Source organism: Balaenoptera physalus (assembly GCF_965194825.1).
Source record: "Balaenoptera physalus genome assembly, chromosome: 6".
Lineage (NCBI taxonomy): Eukaryota > Metazoa > Chordata > Mammalia > Artiodactyla > Balaenopteridae > Balaenoptera > Balaenoptera physalus.
This window is the reverse complement of record NC_138885.1, coordinates 91,417,586-91,438,695: the sequence shown is the minus strand read 5'-3', so window position 1 is coordinate 91,438,695 and position 21,110 is coordinate 91,417,586. Positions and strand designations below refer to the sequence as shown.

The 21,110-nt window shown below is 42.7% G+C and overlaps 1 long non-coding RNA gene across 1 annotated transcript; it reads right to left on the bottom strand.

Moving 5' to 3' along the window:
• Positions 1-9,452: 9,452 nt before the first annotated feature.
• Positions 9,453-20,911, bottom strand: LOC309663424. Its single transcript, XR_014265259.1, has 2 exons — positions 16,939-20,911; positions 9,453-9,908 (listed from the first exon to the last, which is right to left on the bottom strand). It is a non-coding gene; the product is annotated as an uncharacterized lncRNA (long non-coding RNA).
• Positions 20,912-21,110: the final 199 nt, after the last annotated feature.

Below are 21,110 nucleotides of genomic sequence, written 5' to 3'. Positions count from 1 at the left end.
TTCCCAGACCGGGGCTCGAACCCGTGTCCCTTGCAATGGCAGGTGGCTTCTTAACCACTGCGCCACCAGGGAAGCCCCCCAAATAAGTGTTTTAAAATGATTTTATTTTACCTGTACTTCTCACAGAGTAATATTGGGCTATGGAATTGAGTACCAAAAAAAAAAAAAAAAAAAAGAAAGAATTGAGTTCTAAATAGTAAAAAAAAAAAAAAAAAAAAATGCCTCTCCTTGTTGGATACCTTTGGGACAGGCTGCTTGGAGAAGGGAAAACTGAAGGAGTGAGTGCCTGGTGACTATTTTGGCCTGTGAAAACACCACGGGCTGTTTAACAGGGAATGTGGTCGCTGTTGCCCTCTGCTGCTGGAGGGGAGAAACCCACGAAGCGCCCCTTGAACAATGGAGGTAGCTAGGGCAGCTGGAGGAGTTTCCGGGTGAATCAGCAAACATTTGTTGAGCCACAGCTCTGTGCAGAAAACTGAGTCTCAAGAGAAAATGTACAAGAATGGGTATCATCAGAAACTCTACAAACAACAAATGCTGGGGAGGGTGTGGAGAAAAGGGAACCCTCTTGCACTGTTGGTGGGAATGTAAATGGATACAGCCACTATGGAGAACAGTATGGAGGTTCCTTAAAAAACTAAAAATAGAACTACCATATGACCCAGCAATCCCACTACTGGGCATATACCCAGAGAAAACCATAATTCAAAAAGACACATGCACCCCAGTGTTCACTGCAGCTCTATTTACAATAGCCAGGTCATGGAAGCAACCTAAGTGTCCATCGACAGGTGAATGGATAAAGAAGATGTGACACATATATACAGTGGAATATTACTCAGCCATAAAAAGTAATGAAATTGGGCCTTTTGTAGAGACGTAGATGGATCTAGAGACTGTCATACAGAGTGAAGTAAGTCAGAAGGAGAAAAACAAATATTGTATATTAACGCATATATGTGGAACCTAGAAAAATGGTACAGGTTAACCGGTTTGCAGGGCAGAAATAGAGACACAGATGTAGAGAACAAACGTATGGACACCAAGGGGGGAAAGTGGCAGGGCGGGTGGTGGTGGTGGAATGAATTGGGAGATTGGGATTGACATGTATACACTAATATGTATAAAATAGATAACTAATAAGAACCTGCTGTATAAAAAATAAATAAAATTAAATTTTAAAAAAAGTCAGTTTAAAAAAAAAGAGAGAGACAATGTACAATCTTTACCAGGATTTTCTGAATTTTCGAAGGATCAGATGCGGTTGAGCATCACACTGGAAAATATGATTTCTTCCAGCCTCATGATCCTGTGATTTGGTTAGTGGCAAGTAGCCTTAGCTTTCTTTAGCAGAACCATCTGTAACATAAGGACCTTGTTATAATAAATGAGAACACATCTTTTGTGTTAGTCACTATAAATAATTCCAACATCCTTGCAAGAGAGATAGTAATTGGATGGAACATTTCTTTAAAGTTTGTATCAGGCCCTTACAGGTAGGAGAATTATCATTAGTGGGAAAGAAGCCAGCTAGATTTCATGTTACAAATAACACTGTAACCTAGAAGCCATTATCATGGGCCTAATAAGCAAAGTGAAATAAAACTGTGACAAATGAGACACTTGTTTTCAACCACATTCTCGAGTTGGACTGAGAGGTGAAATTGCTCTTTAGGAGCCAGAGATTTTAACTATATAACAAGCTGGCTATTAGTTGGGCAAAAGAGTGAGTTTGAATCACCAGGTATGTATTTTGATTTGTGAGCAGATGCTGTGACACATCTTCTTTCATTAATTTTGATTTTCAATCAAAGTAGGAAGTGTGGTGTCATTGCTGCCACCATCACAAGTGTCCCCACAAGGGGAGATTAGGGCCCTTCATTTTCAGGCCCAGAAGGTCAGTTATGGTTCCTAGGGTGACCCAGGGAGTCCTCGCCCCATGGAAAGCCAGACATTTCTTTTTGGGCTCTGTTGCCAGTCTCAGCAACAGATAAATGCAGACTTAATGCTGGTGTCAAGGACAAACACACGGCCTTCATTAGAGCTTACAAACTGAACAAGATTTAATGGAACCCACCATGGATAACAAAACAAAGACAGATACTCATAGACCAGTAGCCTAATCAATTCACAATTAAATTCACTGCTTTGCATATTAATTTTTCCATCTCTTCTAGTTTAAAAAAAAAAAAAAAAACCAAGTGGATTTTAATTAAATCTTATCTTATAAACAAACAAGAATCTTATGTGCCAGGGATGAGATTTCTAATGTCAACTTCTCAACCGAAGAAATAATTGCTGGCTAAGTTACAAATGATAACAGAACATCAACAGAGAATTAACTGTATGTGCACCGGGAGTGTGTGCTATTTATTATCAGGCAAGCTTGCAAAGTGCAAAAACACTGAGTCCATCAGGAAATGGGAGACCCAGGTTCTAAGCCCTGACTGACCACTAGGGAGCCAGGTGAATTTAGGAAAATCTCAGTGACTCTCTAGGCTTGATTTTATCTGCAAATTAGGGATTTGACTAGAAGCTATTTTGGCTCTCAGAGGCCATACTTCTGTGAGGTAAGGCTGGCTGTTTGTTGAAACATGGTAAAAGAACAGAATGTCAGAGTTTTTAAAGCCAATAGGGACCTTCCTTTCACTGACCATCACTGTTTCCCAAGCAAGATGGAGGGGTTTTACAGCTACAGCAGAAAGTTGGACTTTTCTCAGTTAGCAGAAGTAGTTAAAGAGCAAAATTTTGTTAAAGTTTTCCTCCCATTTCTGTTCTCTAAAACCAACGGCACTGCAAGTGAGAGCTGACAATAAGATGGAATGAACAAGTAAATATTTATGAGGGTGATTTACAAAGAGTAGATCATGCTTAATTGGGTGACCTTTCTTTTCCTTTCTCTTCTTTTTAATGGAGTTGTGTGCTTCCTGTTTTGACCTGGTACAGGGACCATATAATAAGTCATATTTTCTAAGTCTAAAATTGTTCCTATTCCACTCAGCCTAACTAAATTTGCCACTATTTTATGATGTTCAGCAAAGAATATGGTATTCAAGGAAAAGCCCTTGACTTCTGCTTGCTCCTTCACATGAGTAAATCTGAGAACCACTGGTCTAGTTTTATAGACGGGAATAAGAATGAGGCTCAAAGAGGGGATGTGACCTAGTCAAGGAGACACAGATGGTTAATGTGAAGAGAACCATGAACCCGAGGGCACCAGGCTCCCTGCCTGGAGTCCTCTAAGGTTGAGGTGGTTCCACGCATCTGGAAAAAACATGGTTTAAACAACTTCTGCTAGTTAAAAAAAAATAAGGAAACCATTTCTCAAGGGAATTGAATTAATTTATTTGAAATTAAATTTGATGATACCTTTAGAAAAATATTTTATGCAAAACTGTTTTGCTCTTTGTGGGAGCCATCAAAAGGGCAGATCTTTGGGTGGAGTTCTGTGTTTCCATAAATCATTTCACACTGAATAATTTCAACACTGAAAAAAAATCACGGTGGAAGTTGCTTAACTGACTAAAGTGATGGAAATTGAACAATAAAGGCAGATTGGCTAAAAGAGAATTTCTTTTCATAAGAATTCTGTAAATCTTGTCTTATGTGTTTTGTTGGAAAGAATGACAGAGAGATGGAAGTTTCTGGAAATTGATTAAAAGCTCCAGTTAATGAAACAATCCGTACGTTTGTCTCACCAGGTTGGGCCAGTGGTTCTCAGAGGATAGTCCATGGATTCCTTTCAGGGGTTCCAAGGTCAAAACTATTTTATAATAATATTTACCCTCTTCCTTCTCATTCTCTCACGAGTTACACTGGAGCTTTCCAAAGGTTGCATCATGTGTGGTACAGTGACAGGCTGAATGTAGAAGCAGATGTGAAAATCCAGCTGTCTTTTAAGCCAGTATTAAAGAGCTTTGCAAAAATTGTAAAACAATGCCACTCTTCTCACTGATTTCTCTTTGGAAAGATAGAGTTATTCTTCATGAGCCATATGTTATTCATGCTAATGTGCAATGTGTTCACCCATGTTATTTTCTTTTTTTTAAAAATTTTTATTGGAGTATAGTTGCTTTACAATGTTGTGTTTGTTAGTTTCTACTGTACAGCAAAGTGAATCAGCTATACGTATACATATAGCCCCTCTTTTTTTGGATTTCTTTCCCATTTAGGTCACCACAGAGCATTGAGTAGAGTTTCCTGTGCTATAAAGTAGGCTCTCATTTGTTATCTATTTTATACATGGTATCAATAGTGTATCTGTGTCAGACTTCCCTGGTGGCGCAGTGGTTAAGAATCCACCTGCCAATTCAGGGGACACGGGTTTGAGCCCTGGTCCGGGAAGATCCCACATGCCTGTGCGCCACAACTACTGAGCCTGTGTTCTAGAGCCCAAGAGCCACAACTACTGAAGCCCATGCGCCTAGAGCCCATGCTCCTCAACAACAGAAGCCACTGCAATGAGAAGCCTGCGCACCGCAACAAAGAGTAGCCCTCTCTCGCTGCAACTAGAGAAAGCCCGTGCGCAGCAACAAAGAACCAACACAGCCAAAAATAAATAAATTTATTTTTTTAAAAAATAAAAGACCCCAAACTATTTAAAAAAAAAATAGTGTATCTATGTCAATCCCAATCTCCCAATTAATCCCACCCTCTCCTTTCCCCCTCGGTATCCATACATTTGTTCTCTATGTCTGTGTCTCTATATCTGCTTTGTAAATAAGATTGTCTATACCAATTTTCTCAGATTCCACATATGTATGTTAATATACGATATTTGTTTTTCTCTTTCTGACTTACTTCACTCTGTATGACAGTCTCTATGTCCACATCCATGTTATTTTCAAATTAAAAAATGTGTAAAGCATTTCCCAGTTTGGGGAATTCCCTGGCAGTCCAGTGGTTGGGACTCTGCGCTTTCACCGCTGGGACCCGGGTTCAATCCCTGGTCGGGGAACTAAGATCCCACAAGCCACGCGGTGTGGCCAAAAACGAAACAAAACAAGACAAAAAATTCCCAGTTTTAATTTCAAATACTTCAAATGTTAATAGATATAACCCACATAAACAAAGGCTCTTCAGGGCCCTCAATCATTTTTTAAGGGCATAAGCAGTCTTGAGACCAAAAAATTGAGATGCCCTGCAGGGCAATGGTGACACAGCAGTGAATGCCACATTTTCCTCACAGGTGGCTTGTGCTCACAACCTAGTGAGTACATAGGTGATGTCGATCTGGCAGAAGATACCCTACAGGATACGGACAGAGCTCTAGGGAGCACAGGGGGATTCCTCCCCAGACTCGAGAAGACTGCGTTAGTGAAATGTTTCTGAAAGAAATAGAGAAGGCGTTCCTCAGTCTATGCTTTCGACCCACCCCTTCCATCTCTGAAGTTTTCAGCTTCTCCCTTTTACTTGTATTCTTACCATCAATCTTCAAGCTTCTTCCACTAATAAATAAGACAAAACTCAAACTCTTCAATCCCAATCCTCCACCAAACCCTATTGATTTTGCCTCTTAACCCTCTCTCCCATCTGCCCCCTCTCTCCATCTCCACCACCAGCACCCTAATCCTAGACACCATTGCCCCTCTCCTGGGCTATGTGATACCCACCTGTCACCCTGCATTCACTTGTGACCCTTTCCAATGTTTACCCCATACGACAGCCAGAGTAATCTTTCAAAATGGTAAATATCCTTTATTGAAATCCTTTCATGACTCTCCATTACCTGCACAAAACATTTATATTCTTTAGATCTGCACTAAAGGCCCATCAGGATCTGCCCTTCTCCGCCCTTTCCAGTCCCACACTTTGGGGTAGGGGTGGGTGTTACAGTGAACCCTCCAACAGGTGATGCCCTCGTCATTTGGGATTGTTGGTTTTTCCTGAAAGTTCTGAGTTCCTCAAAGCCACTAGCCAATACACGTGATTTTTACTTTACCTAGAATTCCCTCTCCATGTCCCATTCATTTCCCCTTCCTACTTCTTGATAACTTCTATTTATAATTCAAGTTTCAGCTCAAGCTTGGCTCTCTGGCAAAGTCTCTCTGGATGTCTACCCTCTCCCACATCTTGCTCTCTGCTCCGCTCCCAGACCCCGGTTCCTAGGTCTCCGTACAACCCTCTTGGCCTTCTATTGTTAATTGTTACGGGCACATCTGTCTGACTCTTCCATCTGACTGTGGGCTCCTGAGAGACAGGCAGTGTATCATTTCTGTATCCCAAGGGCCTAGCTCAGTGCTGACGTTTGGGATGCTCCCCATAGAAGTTTGTGCAACAATTACAAATGAGTCCAAGAGATGCCTGGAGGAACAAGTTCTTAAAAAGAAAAGAAAATGCTTTAACCCTGTGCCAAACTGCCAGGTGAGTGATATAGGGAGCTGGTAACTGCCCTCACCTGCTTACAGTTTGTACCCTGGGTTTTCTTTGGATTTTAATAAAGATGCCTGTGTGCCAAAACAGACTCTGACTGTCCTGCTTTGGACACAGAAGGAGATGAGTTCTACTAGATGAAAGGTCATGGACAAGGTGGGTCCACCCAGGGGCAGGGCAGGGAGGGGAATGCCTTCCACAGTTTCCTGAAGGTGACGGTAGTGCAAAGGTACCCATGGGGCAAATTGATATTAAGTCAATTAACATTTTGAGTAAGTAAAATTTCCTATGATAGATAGTAAATCCTTGCTCACTTTGGCTTTATTTTTAGTGGGGCAAAAACTAAAGAAACAAGTTATAAGGAAGAGAGTGTTTGTCTTTGAAGATATTTTACATTTTCCTTTTGACATTCACGTTAAGATATTTGAGTTAAAGATGCTGGAAGGTATCACCTGGGGATGAGGTGATGGACTGTTCATTCCCTTAGAGTTGACATAAAAAGAGAAATAAATCAGGAGAAAAGAACATACCGTTAGTTCAGGTGGAAATATAAGTTCCTGGGTTGAGTCCAAGGGCTGCAGGTCTTCTTTTTTACACAGTTTGGTACAAATTTTAAGGAAAAAAATTAATGTTGTAGTCTTTTGGTTAAAAAAAAAAAAAAGTCCAAGTTTGATAAGCACCACGGTCATTAACAGCCAAGTCCTGAGTGTCTCCTGTTTGAAAGGCCCTGGACCGGGCTCGGGATACATGACACTGAGGGACACAGCAGTCACTCAGTTTTACTCTGACGGGAGGAGACGGGGGCGGGGGAGCATCTATCAAGCAGCTGTCCTGTGCCAAACACAGGGCCTGGCTGGAGCAGGATGAACTACAATTAGGGCCAACAGATGCCACGCATCGGAAGAGGGGTCCAGACGGCAGGCTCCCCGGAGGTCAGGGAACAGCGGTGGCAGAGGCTTCCTGGAAGAGGGGCGAGGAGGGAATGCAGCCAGCACAGACTCTGATTGGGAGGCTGTCCACAAGGCGTTAGGAAGAAACCAAGTCGATGGCTTTGACCACAGGGAAGTGACTAGGAGGAGGCGGTGTGAGGGCTCAGAGCAGACAGACTGTGGAACGTCTTCAAAGGCGGGCTTCAGTTTTGAGACAGCATTTGGGGCCAGCGGGAGCCACTCAGCATCTCTGAACTGATATTTCTGGAAGGTTTCTTGGGCTACAGTATGCAGTGGTTCCTGGTTCCAGACCTGCAGACTGGTTGCGTTTGTCACCTGGGGAGTTTTGTAAAAATTCTGAGCTATTCCCGGGCTACCCCGCACGAGGTTCCAATCCAGTAAAACTGAGGGAAATCCTAGGCCATCACATTTTTAAAAAGCTTCGTAAGGAATTCTGGGAAATGTGAGGACCCTGCTGTGAGGCGGGCTGTGTGGGAGGTGTGGGAAGGAAGGTAACCAGGGGCAGAACTTGTGTAATGATCTCGGTGTAAATGAAGATGGTCTGGACTAGGGCAGCGTGAGTGCGGAGGAAAAGCGACAGATGAGCTTGAGGGCTAGTGCGTGTTAAAATCATCAGGCCTTGGTTCTGGGTGAGAAAAAGCAAACAATGGTGGTACCATTTACCATAAGCATGGAAGGCAGGAGAGGGGCTGGTTTAGCAGAGTAAGAGTGGAGGTTACAGTGAGCTCAGGATTAGGTATGGGAGGGAAGGGTCCAGAGAGAGCAGCAGTAGGAAAGGATTCAGGAATCATTTATGGAGATGTTACCTGGAGTGTCAGGAAGGAAGAGACGTTAGAAAAATGTATGACAATAACTCAGCTGGAAAGGGGACAAGGAGGGGATGGTGAGATGGGGAAAAAAAGAAAAAGAAAAAAGGAAAGGGACAAGGAGGGTGAGTGCAGAGGATAGAGGGGATGAGAGCTGGCTGCACCTATGGGAAAGGCTGCCTCATCAATGAGGCACAGATTTGCCCAACATTATCCCATATGTGGACATTACAGGAAAGCGGGTCTCAGACAAAATTAGAAATGGCTTTCTAAACCAGAGCTGGCCTGGGGAACCACTGAATCCAGTTCTGTCTGTTGGCTATTACAGTTCCAGGGAAGTCTACCCGTTCTAACAGGGACTAAACATGGTTAGTTGACACTTTGCAGGGAGGTGATGTAAGGAAAATTATAGCTGAAGAGTGAGGGATGGTTAGATTAAGCACTTTATTCGATTTTCTGTAACATTATTTTTTATGTATATGAACTACCATCCTGGAGTCCACTCTTCTTTATATTTCTGTTGATGTCAGAAGTATCAAATGTGGCTTAAGGAGTCCATTCCCAACACCGTCCTTAGTCTCAGATTGTTGGGACTCCGTTCTGGGTCCCAACTCTGGCCCCCTCTTGCCACACCCATCCCCAAGGGGCAGGGGTCCTTGGGACCAAAGGGACATTCCACTCACAGCCAGTACCCCACCTTCCAGCCACAAGCCACGGACACACACAACCTCAGAATGCCCCGCTGCCAAGGCCCCAAATCCACTTCCAGGGCCCACGGTGGCCCCTGCTCTGGTCCCTCCTCCCAGAGGGGGCAGGGGTACAACCAGGGGCTCACTCCCAGGCCTGTGTGGTGGCCAAGGGCAGCTCTTTGGGGGATGGAAGGAGCTTGGAGACGTGAGCTGAGTGCCCAGTCTGTGATGACACCAATGCAGGACTTTAATCCATTCTTTAATCTTTCCTTTAGACATATTTCCTTGCACGTCCCCCTTTGGCATCATCATAACTCTTTCTCACTCTTCCACATTCTTCTTAACAATTTAGGAATCCAAACATCTCTGGATATTTAACTTCTACAGTTTATGTGTTTGTAGGAAAAAGGTTATGTTTTTAAAATTAATAATTCTATATAGTCTTTCTTAGAGACTTATCATAGGTTTTTTAGGGAGAGCGATGTGGAGGCAGCAGGCCTGAGAGGGTCTGAGACAGAAGCTCTATGGATGGTACGTATACTTAGTGGCTATTGATTCCACACAGCATGAAAGATGGAAACAGCTTCTCCTCTCTTCCCCATAGACCATTAGTACTAATCAAAGACGGAATCACATTCAGAGAGAACACAGGCATCTATTTCAGAAAAATGTTTCACTTTGGCTATGACTCCACAAAACGTGCTGCTGAAATGACAGTGTGAGAAATAGATTCTTTTCTGTTTCTCCCTATCACAAAGCTAGATGTAAGGAAGATGGCATACTCTATTTTCACTTAGAATATGCTAGTTTATAACCTTCACCTTCAAAAAACCATTAAGGCGCTCCCTGCCTGTATTTCTGAAAAAAATATCTAGTTACCCTCATTGAGAAGGGCAAAATGGTAAACCTCTGAGTCTCTAATGCACAATATTGTGCTTTCCTTGAAAACCAATTCCACGTAATGGGTGTGATGCTTTGCTGTTTCCTCCAGAAGTCCTGGCTCGGCAGCTCTCAGTTGTTTTATACTCACAGGACTGAAACATTTCCCACTCTCCACGATTGGTCTGTAGCCAGTACAGAGGCATAAGTACCTGGGTCGAAAGAAATACACAATGATTCGACCCAAAGTTCACTCCTCTGCCCTTGGAATGTCTCCCTCATTCATAACTAAGACTCCTCTCCCCTCCAAAAAGAACGGTATACAAAATCCCAGTAATTTTTCTAGATTGAACTAGCGTCATCAGAAGACATTTAGGACACATTTCTGGACTGCACTCTGTGGAAGGGGGCAGAGCAGGAAACCAGTGAAGAGAAAAGGCAAAGGACTGAGGAAACCTCTTCAAGGGTACAAGTCACGTGCCGGAGATGTGCCCATCTCGTGAGCAGAGGCTCTGCCTGTTTTTGCTCCAGACCCTCTTTTTTCTGTTGTTGTTCTTATTTCTTTTGTTCTTGTTTTTTTAATTATAAATTTTTTTTTATTTACATACAGTAAAATTCACTCTTTTTAGTGTCCAGTTCTGCAAGTTTTTTTTTTTTTTTATTGGAGTATAGTTGATTAACAATGTTGTGTTAGTTTCAGGTGTACAGCAAAGTGATTCAGTTATACATATACATGTATCTATTCTTTTTTTTTTCAGGCTTTTTTTTTTTAATATATATGTTTACCTACTTTTCTTTTTTTAATTAATTAATTAATTAATTAATTTATGGCTGTGTTGGGTCTTCGTTTCTGTGCGAGGGCTTTCTCTAGTTGTGGCAAGCGGGGGCCACTCTTCATCGTGGTGCGTGGGCCTCTCACTGTCGCGGCCTCTCTTGTTGCGGAGCACAGTCTCCAGGCGCGCAGGCTCAGTAATTGTGGCTCACGGGCCTAGTTGCTCCGCAGCATGTGGGATCTTCCCAGACCAGGGCTCGAACCCGTGTCCCCTGCATCGGCAGGCAGATTCTCAACTACTGCGCCACCAGGGAAGCCCCAGTTCTGCAAGTTTTGACAAACTCAAACAATTGTGTATCCACTACCACGAACAAGCTATGAAACAGTTCTATCTCCCGCACAAATTCCCCATGCCCTTTTTGTAATCAACCCTCCAGCAACAGTGGTTCTGTCCCCAGAAACCACTGATCTGTTTTCTGATTCCAGACCCTCTTTTCAAGGATGTTGGTATAGTGAACAGCTTTGGAAGATAAAGCAGTGTCTCCCATGGAGGAATTAGCAGAAATGCTTACTGTCCAGTATACTAAAGATAACGCCACCTTCTGGGAGGCTTACCATCCATTATAAAAGATTTGAGTTCCCTAATCTCAGGGTTCCTCTCCTGCAATGCAACCCTTTGCACATCCAGGTGTCAACTGGCCCTCCTCATATTGCCTTCGGAATTGAGGCTCAGGAAGCGGGCATAAATTCTAATAATCTAGCTCTGCTATTGCTGTGAAGAATAAAGTCCCTTGTCTCTGATCCAGGAGTCTTGTGTCTTCTGCTAGCATCCATCAAACTGTGTCAGGCTAACTTGTTAGTTTGTAAGTAGGGTAAAATCTCAGATCCTTTACAGTTCTTGGAAGTCACTAGGTGATATTAAAATATCTTTTAACATTGGAAGGACTGACCCAGACACAGAGGGAGTATCTCTTACAAAGGTTGGGAAAGCATGTTTGGGGGAATGGCTCCTAGATCTGATAAGGATGTCACTGTATTATAATTAGTTCTGTGTCTCTTTAGGCCAGTGATTCTCACCTTTATGGGAAGTGGTCATAGACTCTTTGAGAATCTGATGATAGTTCTGTTCTGTGACTGTATCCTCAAAATCACATGTGGATACACACACATTTTGCACATTCATGGACCCCTTTAAAGACTTTAATTGGCCCTGAATCAGAACCTCTGGTCTGGACTGATTCTCACTAGGTGTAAGGACCATAGGCATACTGCTCATAACACAGTAGGCACTGATGCTTGTAGAAAGGAACATGAATAAATTTGAGAAATAATTAAGTAAATTAGAATACTAAAAACTTATACAGATGATACCCCAAAATATGAAACCAAAGAAGACACTAGTTATAGTGGGGGGAAAAGTGATAATAATAAAAGAGGTCCTGGTAATTCTCCAGAGAAAATAACGAGGAAAATGATCTCAGGAAAATAAACAGATTCAGATGAGGTGGTTAAGAACGTGGATTCTACAACCAGATTACCTGAGTTCCAATCCTGACCCTTCCACTTGCTAGTGATGTGATCTCAGGCAGTAACTTAACCACTTTGTACCTCAGTTTCATCATCTGCACAACTGGCATATAGTACCTACCGTAGAATAGTGCCCGGTACATAGAAAGTTCTCAGTAGAAGTTAGCTGTTATGGTGGCATCTAGATATTAAAACAGAGACTATGGGTGATAAAGAAAGAAGAGACTTGCAATTTTGGTGCAATGATGCTACTGTTGTCTAATGGACACCACCAAAACCTAGAGGGATGAGATCCACGTGGTACCTGGCAATGTTAAAAACAAGAAAACTAACAAAGGGCGGGACCATATGATCACAAAATATAAACTTGAGTGGAAATCCAGGAACTTCACAGGAAGGAAGGGAGTAGAGACCATTTGGGTGAGAATGCAAATAGAAACAAACAGAAATGTACCTATGACTCTCTGGTACATCACTCGACGGGCCACAGTGCTTGCTGAAAGTAACTGTTCAGATTCCCTGCTTTTATTTTCCTAACTTAGTGTTTTTAAACCTGACCCTCTGATCCTTGGCTTTCCGTGGCTTTTTTTTTTTTTTAAACATCTTTATTGGAGTATAATTGCTTTACCTTTGATATCTGCCTCTAGCCCCTTAGTTTTGGGGCTGAGACTTCTACTTCTGGCTTATTGGATCCAGCTTCCTTGATCTGAATGTGCAATTTCAGCATCATCTGCGGCCCCAACAGGGGATGTCTTCATGCCTCCAACCCCATCCTACCACTTGAACCAGAAGCTTGCTCCCAGCGGGGTTTGGACAACACAAGTCTCCTGGCCCAACGAAAGGTACGGATGGGGCCTCCCTAAAGCAAATCACAAAACTTGAACAGAGGGAGAATATAGCTGGGAAGGGATCCTTCAATTACCCAGGTTTGAGAAGCTCTACCTCTTTTAAAGAAGAAGCCCTAAAAAATGCCTGCGTGGCTCAAAAAGTGAGAGGAATAAATGAGGGGAATGGCTGTCGAGCCAACCACAAAGGCTGTGATAGGAGGGTGACAGAATGTTTAGGGAGAACATCTTTGGGTTCATAACAGGAGAAAGACAAGAGTGCTGGGTGTTGTTATTCAGGGCTATAGGCTTCTCATAAGTCCATTTCAGAAAGTACAGAACAGTGATGGCTCTTCTCATTTACCAGCAACTGTAAAAAGGAAATATAGTATAAAATGCCCAGGAAGCTCTCAGAAATGAAATTTGGAGGATGTAACTGTAAATGAAGAAGAAATAAGGACTGTGGGTGCGGGGGGCACTGTAATCAGATTGTTCTCTGCTCAGCAAAGACAAAGAAAGGACGTGAACAAATCATGGAAGTAATGGGGCAAACTGACGCCAAAGGCAGAAGTGTGAGTCAGAGCAGTGCCAAGTTGGCTAAGTGCCAGACAGAGAGAACTTTTGTGGGAAATGCTATCGAACATAAAATGTATCAATCAAAGAACAAATATACTGCTCAATGAAGATAGAGTAATACTAACAAATGTCAGAGAGAAGGCACAACTATTTTATTCCTAGTTTTGCTTCCGTATTTCTCACCAGAGGAATACTTGGTAAACCAAAAGCATCAGATAAGCACATTTAAAAAGATGTGATGCCCTCCACACGTGGAGATTTTAAGACAGCACTTAGCTTCTTTAGATCTGTTCAAGTGGTCAGATCGATCAAGGTGAACGTTGTCCCATGACCTTGAATTTATAGATGAGATTGTGAAACCATGGTCAGTAGTGTTTTGGGACATCACAGGAAACCAGAGCAGAGCTGGAGCCCTGGAGACAGGCAACCATTGATCCTGGTTCTCGAAAAAATGCATGCCGATGAGGTTGACTTTGTTCTCGGGCAACTTTCTGCATCTATTCTGGAATGGGTTCTTGATAAGGGGGCCCTCGAGAAGTGGTCCCTAAGAGGAGAGTGAATACTGAAGAAAACTAGCCTCTTTCCCTTTTGAGAGAAGATTTCTTTTTTTAAAAAAATAAATTTATTTATTTATTTATTTATTTTCGGCTGCATTGGGTCTTCGTTGCTGTGCACGGGCTTCCTCTAGTTGTGGCGAGTGGGGGCTACTCTTCGTTGCGGTGCGCGGGCTTCTCATCACTGTGGCTTCTCTTGTTGCGGAGCACTGGCTATAGGCGCCGGGCTTCGGTAGTTGTGGCTCGTGGGCTCAGTAGTTGTGGCTCACGGGCTCAGTAGTTGTGGTTCACGGGCTCTAGAGCGCAGGCTCAGTAGTTGTGGCGCACGGGCTTAGTTGCTCCGCGGCATGTGGGATCCTCCCGGACCAGGGCTCAAACCCGTGTCCCCTGCACTGGCAGGCGGATTCTTAACCACTGCACCACCAGGGAAGTCCCTTGAGAGAAGATTTCTACACTGAGAAGCTGGTCAGTGCTGTAGACACAGTGCGCGGAGGTTTTATGAGGCATTTGATGTTGGCTGTGCTCCCTCTGTGGAGGGGATGAAGAAATGAAGATGCATGATACCTCAGAAGGGTTTGTACTTGAGTGAACAAGTCCAATGTCAACGGTGTCGATTAATTTTCTCATAGTTCTCTGCTTGGCTTATTCTATTTATTGATTAATATTTTAATCAATGACATACAGACAGACAGAAGGTAATGTTTATCTGATTTGCAAATAATAGAATCAAAGTTAGAAAACAACGTGACAGGCATATATGCAAGTTAATAAGAATTTAAAAGTTTCCAAAATGGCAAAAGGGGAGACACTGCTTTAAAAGTCTTAAGGCTTTTTTCAATTGAGTGCAAGCTGATGAGTCATAAGGGAGTTTCTTCTGATCCCTAAGAGTCTATGACTTCATAAGCGTTAATAATACTTAAATAACAACTGTAGCAGCTACAGCCACAACAAAACGTAAAGCAAACAAAAGTTCACTGCTTCTTTTGGCTGACTCTAAGTACATAATTAAAAGATTTTTAAAGGCCTAATATTTCCAAACACCATTCCAATAACATTGCAACCGCATCAGGATCAACCACGCAAAGCCTGTTCCCATAAGCATGTGCTTCCCAAACACACACTGTGTTAAAGTGAGCAGAAACAATTGATATGACGCCAAGAATGTCACAGTCATGTGGAAAATTCACTTTGCTTCTTGGCTCGCTGCCTCAGTTTCCCCTCCTGCTAAATAGGGATGGATAATACTTGCCAACACAGCTTGAGAGAAGTGGATCACAGAGATCAACGAGTCGATCTTTGCCAAGTCCTCTGGCCTGACTCCTTGGAGGAAAATTCTCGAGCATCCTGCTCATCTTGTCAAGGATAGGACTCCTTCTACAGTGTAGAGGTTTGGGACTCACCACCCACGCTTCCCATTGACTGCTCCGTGGTGGGGCTCTGGGTGGTTCCTTAGGAGAGTGAAGACGTTCATCACCATGCCTGGGGTGCGGAACTCGCAATGGGTACCACGGCCTTTAGCAATCCTCTTCTAAAAGCAGAGAACACAGAGGATCCAGCCGGAAAGCTGAGGGGTAGGAAGCTCTCAGAAGTGAGGCAGAGGCTGTGACTGGTACAGCGAAAGGTCGGCACGGGCCCGGCAGGTATAGGCTGGAAGTGCTGTGATTATTCACATGTAAGATGCCAAGGGATGCTTGAGTCCATTGATGTCGCTGGGGAGGAAGTCCTCGAAGTTAACCCGGGGCATGACTTCAAGGGCACAGTTTGGATTCAACCAAGACCACAGACATTGAGATTATCTGCTTTTATTTTGTTCTCCCTCTCATTCTGCTACCACTTGGGGGAAAAATTGAATTCAAGGGATTTGTTGTAAAGTCTTCTGTCCACAGAGAGAGCTCCAGCTTTTCTACTTCTCATTTCCTGTTCTGACGCTGAAGGGTTACCTGGTGTTTCATTCATTTTTGGACATTTGTACTAATGCAGCTGAGTACCTGAGTTTAAAAATCCCACACAAACTCAGCCTTGAGACTAATGTGCCCAGCTGTGTGCCTCTGATGGTGTGAGGGGCTTCGTGGAAGTAGAAGGACAAAAGGCCGGTGAGGTTCCTTCCCCCTGGCCTCTGGCTCAGTGGTCTGCCAGCGACCTTCCTGGCACACCAATGCCTTATGGTGTGGGAGGGTATTTTAGCACGAGACATAGTCCTTGCCCCCAAAGGGTTTATTACTTATTCAACATACATAGTCTTGACTAAAGACTATCACATAGCATGCCAAATTCAAATATCTAAGTCACAAAAGTATTTTTTTTTAAGTATTTTTTTCTGGCTAGAATTAGCAGCTTGGCCATTTACACAGAACAAACACAGAACAGGCAACCTTGTCTTTTTCATTTCGTTACAGGAAACAAGATAAATGTGCATTTCCGTGTCTTTGTGCATAGGACCCAAAACCTTCCTGCAGGAAGGATTCCTCCCTGAGGCAATTAGACGGTCTGAAGTGACTCAGAGAGTCACTCCCTCTGCACCACTTGCCTGTACATTTTTACAGAAGCGTAATAAGCTTCAAATAATAATAAAGAAAGTCACAGAATGAAAAAAGAAATTAAGAAAAGGTCACCATTTTTTCCTATGAGAGGGACAGAGACCTTCACCTACCATATTTTTTTTTTTTTTTACATCTTTATTGGAGTATAATTGCTTTACAATGCTGTGTTAGTTTCTGCTGTATAACAAAGTGAATCAGCTATACGTATACATATATCCCCATATCCCCTCCCTCTTGAGCCTCCCTCCCACCCTCCCTATCCCACCCCTCTAGGTGGTCACAAAACACCGAACTGATCTCCCTGTGCTATGCGGCTGCTTCCCACTAGCTGTCTATTTTACTTTTTCGCCTGCCATCTTTGTCCTCTAAAACCATAGGCCATGGCCCAAACAGCTCAAGGAGCCACCTAGATCCATATTTATCCTGAACTCATTAACATATGCTCTTACCTGAACTAGATCAATCCTGGTTTTGGTGCTTCCTATGACTTCTAAGGTGGTGGCAGCAGCCCCATGGAGAGAGCAGATGGGCACCAGGCAGGCAGTGATGGAGGAGTGACCTCACAGTTCACACAGTGAAGCTGAAAAGAATTGGCACAGTGACAGCAGCAGTTTCCATAAAAGAAAAAGGAAAATGTATTAGGTGATTATAATAGTAATTACTTTGATATGAATACAATTAGTTGAGTATGTATCAAAGCTGGGCCATTACATAAATGATTTGGAACTTGAATATGGAGACCTAAAAATAAATATTCTATTACTTGGAATTAAAAAAGCCATTTCCCCCTCCAAACTATCTTGTTGAAAAATATTTTTGGAGTTGAAATGGTCTCTGTTTATTCCTATGCCCTTTTCAGTTTGCCAGCTGTTATGTCTTGTCAAATAAATTCGTTACCCTTCAAACAATCTCCAGGTTACCTGTGATCTTATAAAGACCCAGAGGATATGAGGAAGAAGTTAAGAGACCACCTTGAAGGCAAGTCATTCAATAACTTCAGCAGAGTGTAAACTCCACGAGGGCAGGTAACTTTGGTTCCCAGTGCCTAGGACAGGGGAAGCTTGATAGATACTGGTTGAATAAATAATGAGGATAATTGGGCATTTCCCCTAAATGTTCAGGCTTTTGAATGCACATGAAATTCATTGTACCTCTCAAGAGGAGGAGAGAACTTGAGTTTGACCCTGAACATGGTCATCTGTCTACAGGAGGGTTATTAGGAAGGGTGAGAGCAGGCTTTTAGATTTCTCCTGGGGTCTCTCTCTTTTTTTAATTCACACAAAGACAGGAAAGGAGGAAGTATCTAAAAGGCACACAGACCATCGAAAATGGAAAATTTCTAATATAATTGGAGCCTCCCCAGTACCACTTCTTTTAAACAAGGAAACATAGGATAATTGGAAGAGAATATAATACAACTTTGGGTGCTTGGCCTAAAAAAAAAAGGAAAAGAAATCTATAGCCATCCCGCACAAAATACCTGAACTTATAATTCATTCATAAAGCGATGATGGAATGAGCAGAGGGGATGTAGTGAATTAGAGCTGGTTTTCTGCATGGCTGTGGGACACACCCCAATGCTGTCATGACACCTTTATGCAGTCACAAGAATGTAAGGATGTCAAAGTGGAAAGAATGTACACAAACAAGGTACTGCTGCCTGTTGAGTTTCTAAGGGCACTATTCACACTTTTTTTTGGTATTGAAACAAACTAACAAAAATCAATGTCTCTCAGGGTCCTTCTCTGGATGGTGGCTTTCACTTCTTGCCTGGTTGCAGGTATGGATGTGTTTTCTGGTCTCCAAACCTGCCCCAGGACAAGTCTACAGGGGGCGCCTGTCTTTACACTGTGATTGAAGTTTAGGAATCAGTCAGAACAACCTCCAGGAGGCCGGACTGTCAGCCACAGTCTGGGGCTCAACTCTGGTGAATTCAGGCAGACCCCAGCTCTCCAGAGGTCTCACTGGTCAACCCTCGGTTCCATAGAGGGTCTGTGCAGACAGTGATCACGTGCTCACAGCTGGCCTGGCGGCTGGCCCTGGAGACCAAGGCAGGACCCTCAGCTACATGTGATACTGACCAAGAGGCTGAGGGCCCCCATGAACTTAAGTTTCTCAGAATGAATCAGGTGTCAGGGAGTGGGGCTCAAAAAATTCCACATTTTAAACAATATCTCCAGGTGATCATTATCCTTGCTGAAATTCAGGAACCATTGTTTTATACCATCCCATTTGCAAGACAAGCCACTTACTTTAATCCTACCTACAATCAAAATGTTTGTAATGTCTATTTAGGTCTTCCGCCCATTTTTAAATTGGATTGTTTGTTGTTTTTTTTTTTAAGTTTTTTTTTTTTGGCTGTGTTGGGTCTGTTTCTGTGCGAGGGCTTTCTCTAGTTGCGGCAAGCGAGGGCCACTCTTCATCGCGGTGCGCGGGCCTCTCACTATCGTGGCCTCTCTTGTTGCGGAGCACAGGCTCCAGATGCGCAGGCTCAGTCGTCGTGGCTCACGGGCCCAGTTGCTCCGCGGCATGTGGGATCTTCCCAGACCAGGGCTCGAACCCGTGTCCCCTGCATTGGCAGGCGGATTCTCAACCGCTGCGCCACCAGGGAAGCCCGGATTGTTTGTTTTTTGATATTGAGCTCCATGAGCTGTTTGTATATTTTGGAGATTAATCCTTTGTCTGTTGTTTCATTTGCAAATATTTTCTCCCGTTCTGAGGGTTGTCTTTTTGTCTTGTTTATGGTTTCCTTTGTTGTGCAAAAGCTTTTAAGTTTAATTAAGTCCCATTTGTTTATTTTTGTTTTTATTTCTGTTACTCTAGGAGGTGGGTCAAAAAAGATCTTGCTGTGGTTTATGTCAAAGAATGTTTTTCCTATGTTTTCCTCTAAGAGTTTTATAGTGCCTGGTCTTACATTTAGGTCTTTAATCCATCTGGAGTTTATTTTTTTTTGTGTATGGTGTTAGGTAGTGTTCTAATTTCATTATGAAGATCTACTAAAAAAAAAAAAAAAAAAGAAGCTCACATTACATCTCCTAGTCAAGGCCTATCCCTGTGAATACAGATCAGCCTTATCAAGCTACTGATTAGAAGAGGGAGGAGGTGGTGGAGTCAGCTAAGCTAGGGCTGGTGTAAGTTGGTACAGTTGCCTTATTTAATATTATTTAACTGCTAAATAAACTGATTCAGTGAATCAGCCCCACAGTAAAATGATGTAACAAGCAATAAATCTGCACTGGTTAAAAAAAAAATGTTTGTAATGAAGCATGATAGGAAGAAACAGTTCTAAACTTTGCAAGAGAGATTGCAAAGTTTCCAGAGTTTCTTATTAGCTTTGATTTCCCAAACAAACAAAACGATACAGTGTTTTCTCAGGTGGAATAATTAATTTACTTCAGGATCTGAATTACTCTCAATGACCCCTGCGGAGGAAATGATTCTATAGACTGAGACAGTTTACCTGTAGCCCGTTATTTCTGGATAATAAGAATCATTCAGACTATGGCTGTTGATCTTGTTTGCCTGAGTTGATCAAACATCACTCTTTGCAATTATAAAATTACGTAACACTGTATTGTATTTGGCTTTATTTTGGCCAGACAAATGTTTGCCTTTGTTTCAGAGGATAACCAACAAGGATTTGCATTCTAACACAACACGGGTTTCAGGAAAATAATAAAAGATTATGAAATACTGAATATTATAAACTTTTAAAATTCCTGAGTTCACAGAGTTGAGTAAAATGGTTTAAACTCTCAATACTACCTACAAAACATACTCTTTGTTTTTCACTCATATTTGCAAAGTTAAGAAAACAAGACCTTGGCAGTAGTAGTCAAATAGCATTATTTCAGCAGCCACAGGAAAACATTTGCACAACTCACTGCCACTTCCCGTTGGTGAAGGGATTCTAGAAGGCTTGCCACCATCTGAGGAGAGGAAACTTGGTCCAGGGGAAGCAGCACAAACTCTGGGAGCAGAGAGATGAGAAGCGAGGTCCCTCTGATGCCTATTAGCTGGGTGATCTGGGGCACATTACACAGCTGCCCTGAGCCTCCATTCCTGTACACAGCCCTACGTGGAGAGGGCGCACATGGGACCATTATGCTCAGTTTCAACCTCAACTGCCTCTTCCTCTCTGCCAGTGGGGCTGAGAACAACGATGCTGGGTTGCCCTTCAGGCCCAGCATTAAAGACAGTGAAAAGCAAAGTGCACATTCCATTCGTGGATTGTGTCTTCGTTAAATCTCAAGAACTCAAAACAAAAGTGCGACCAGAAAATTATTTTACCCTTTGCCCTAATTTAAGGACAAAGGTCTGATTTAAGCCCACTTAAAGAAGTAACAGATTAAAATGTAAACTAACTGTAAAATTTATCCCTAGCTTTCCGGGATGACTTCTCTTCTAGTCTTGCTGGTCAAAAGTTTTTTTTTGTTTTTTTTTGTTTTTTCTGTGAATATTATAACCTTTTATTACCAATGTCAAAAAGTTATGCTAAAATTTAAAAGACAGTGATTGGGCAGCTAATCATTTATCGTAGTGGCAATCCCACTTCTATGAGGAATAAGCTACTTAATGAGGACTATTTAACTTGCTACATGATCCAAAGGGAGTCAGGAAT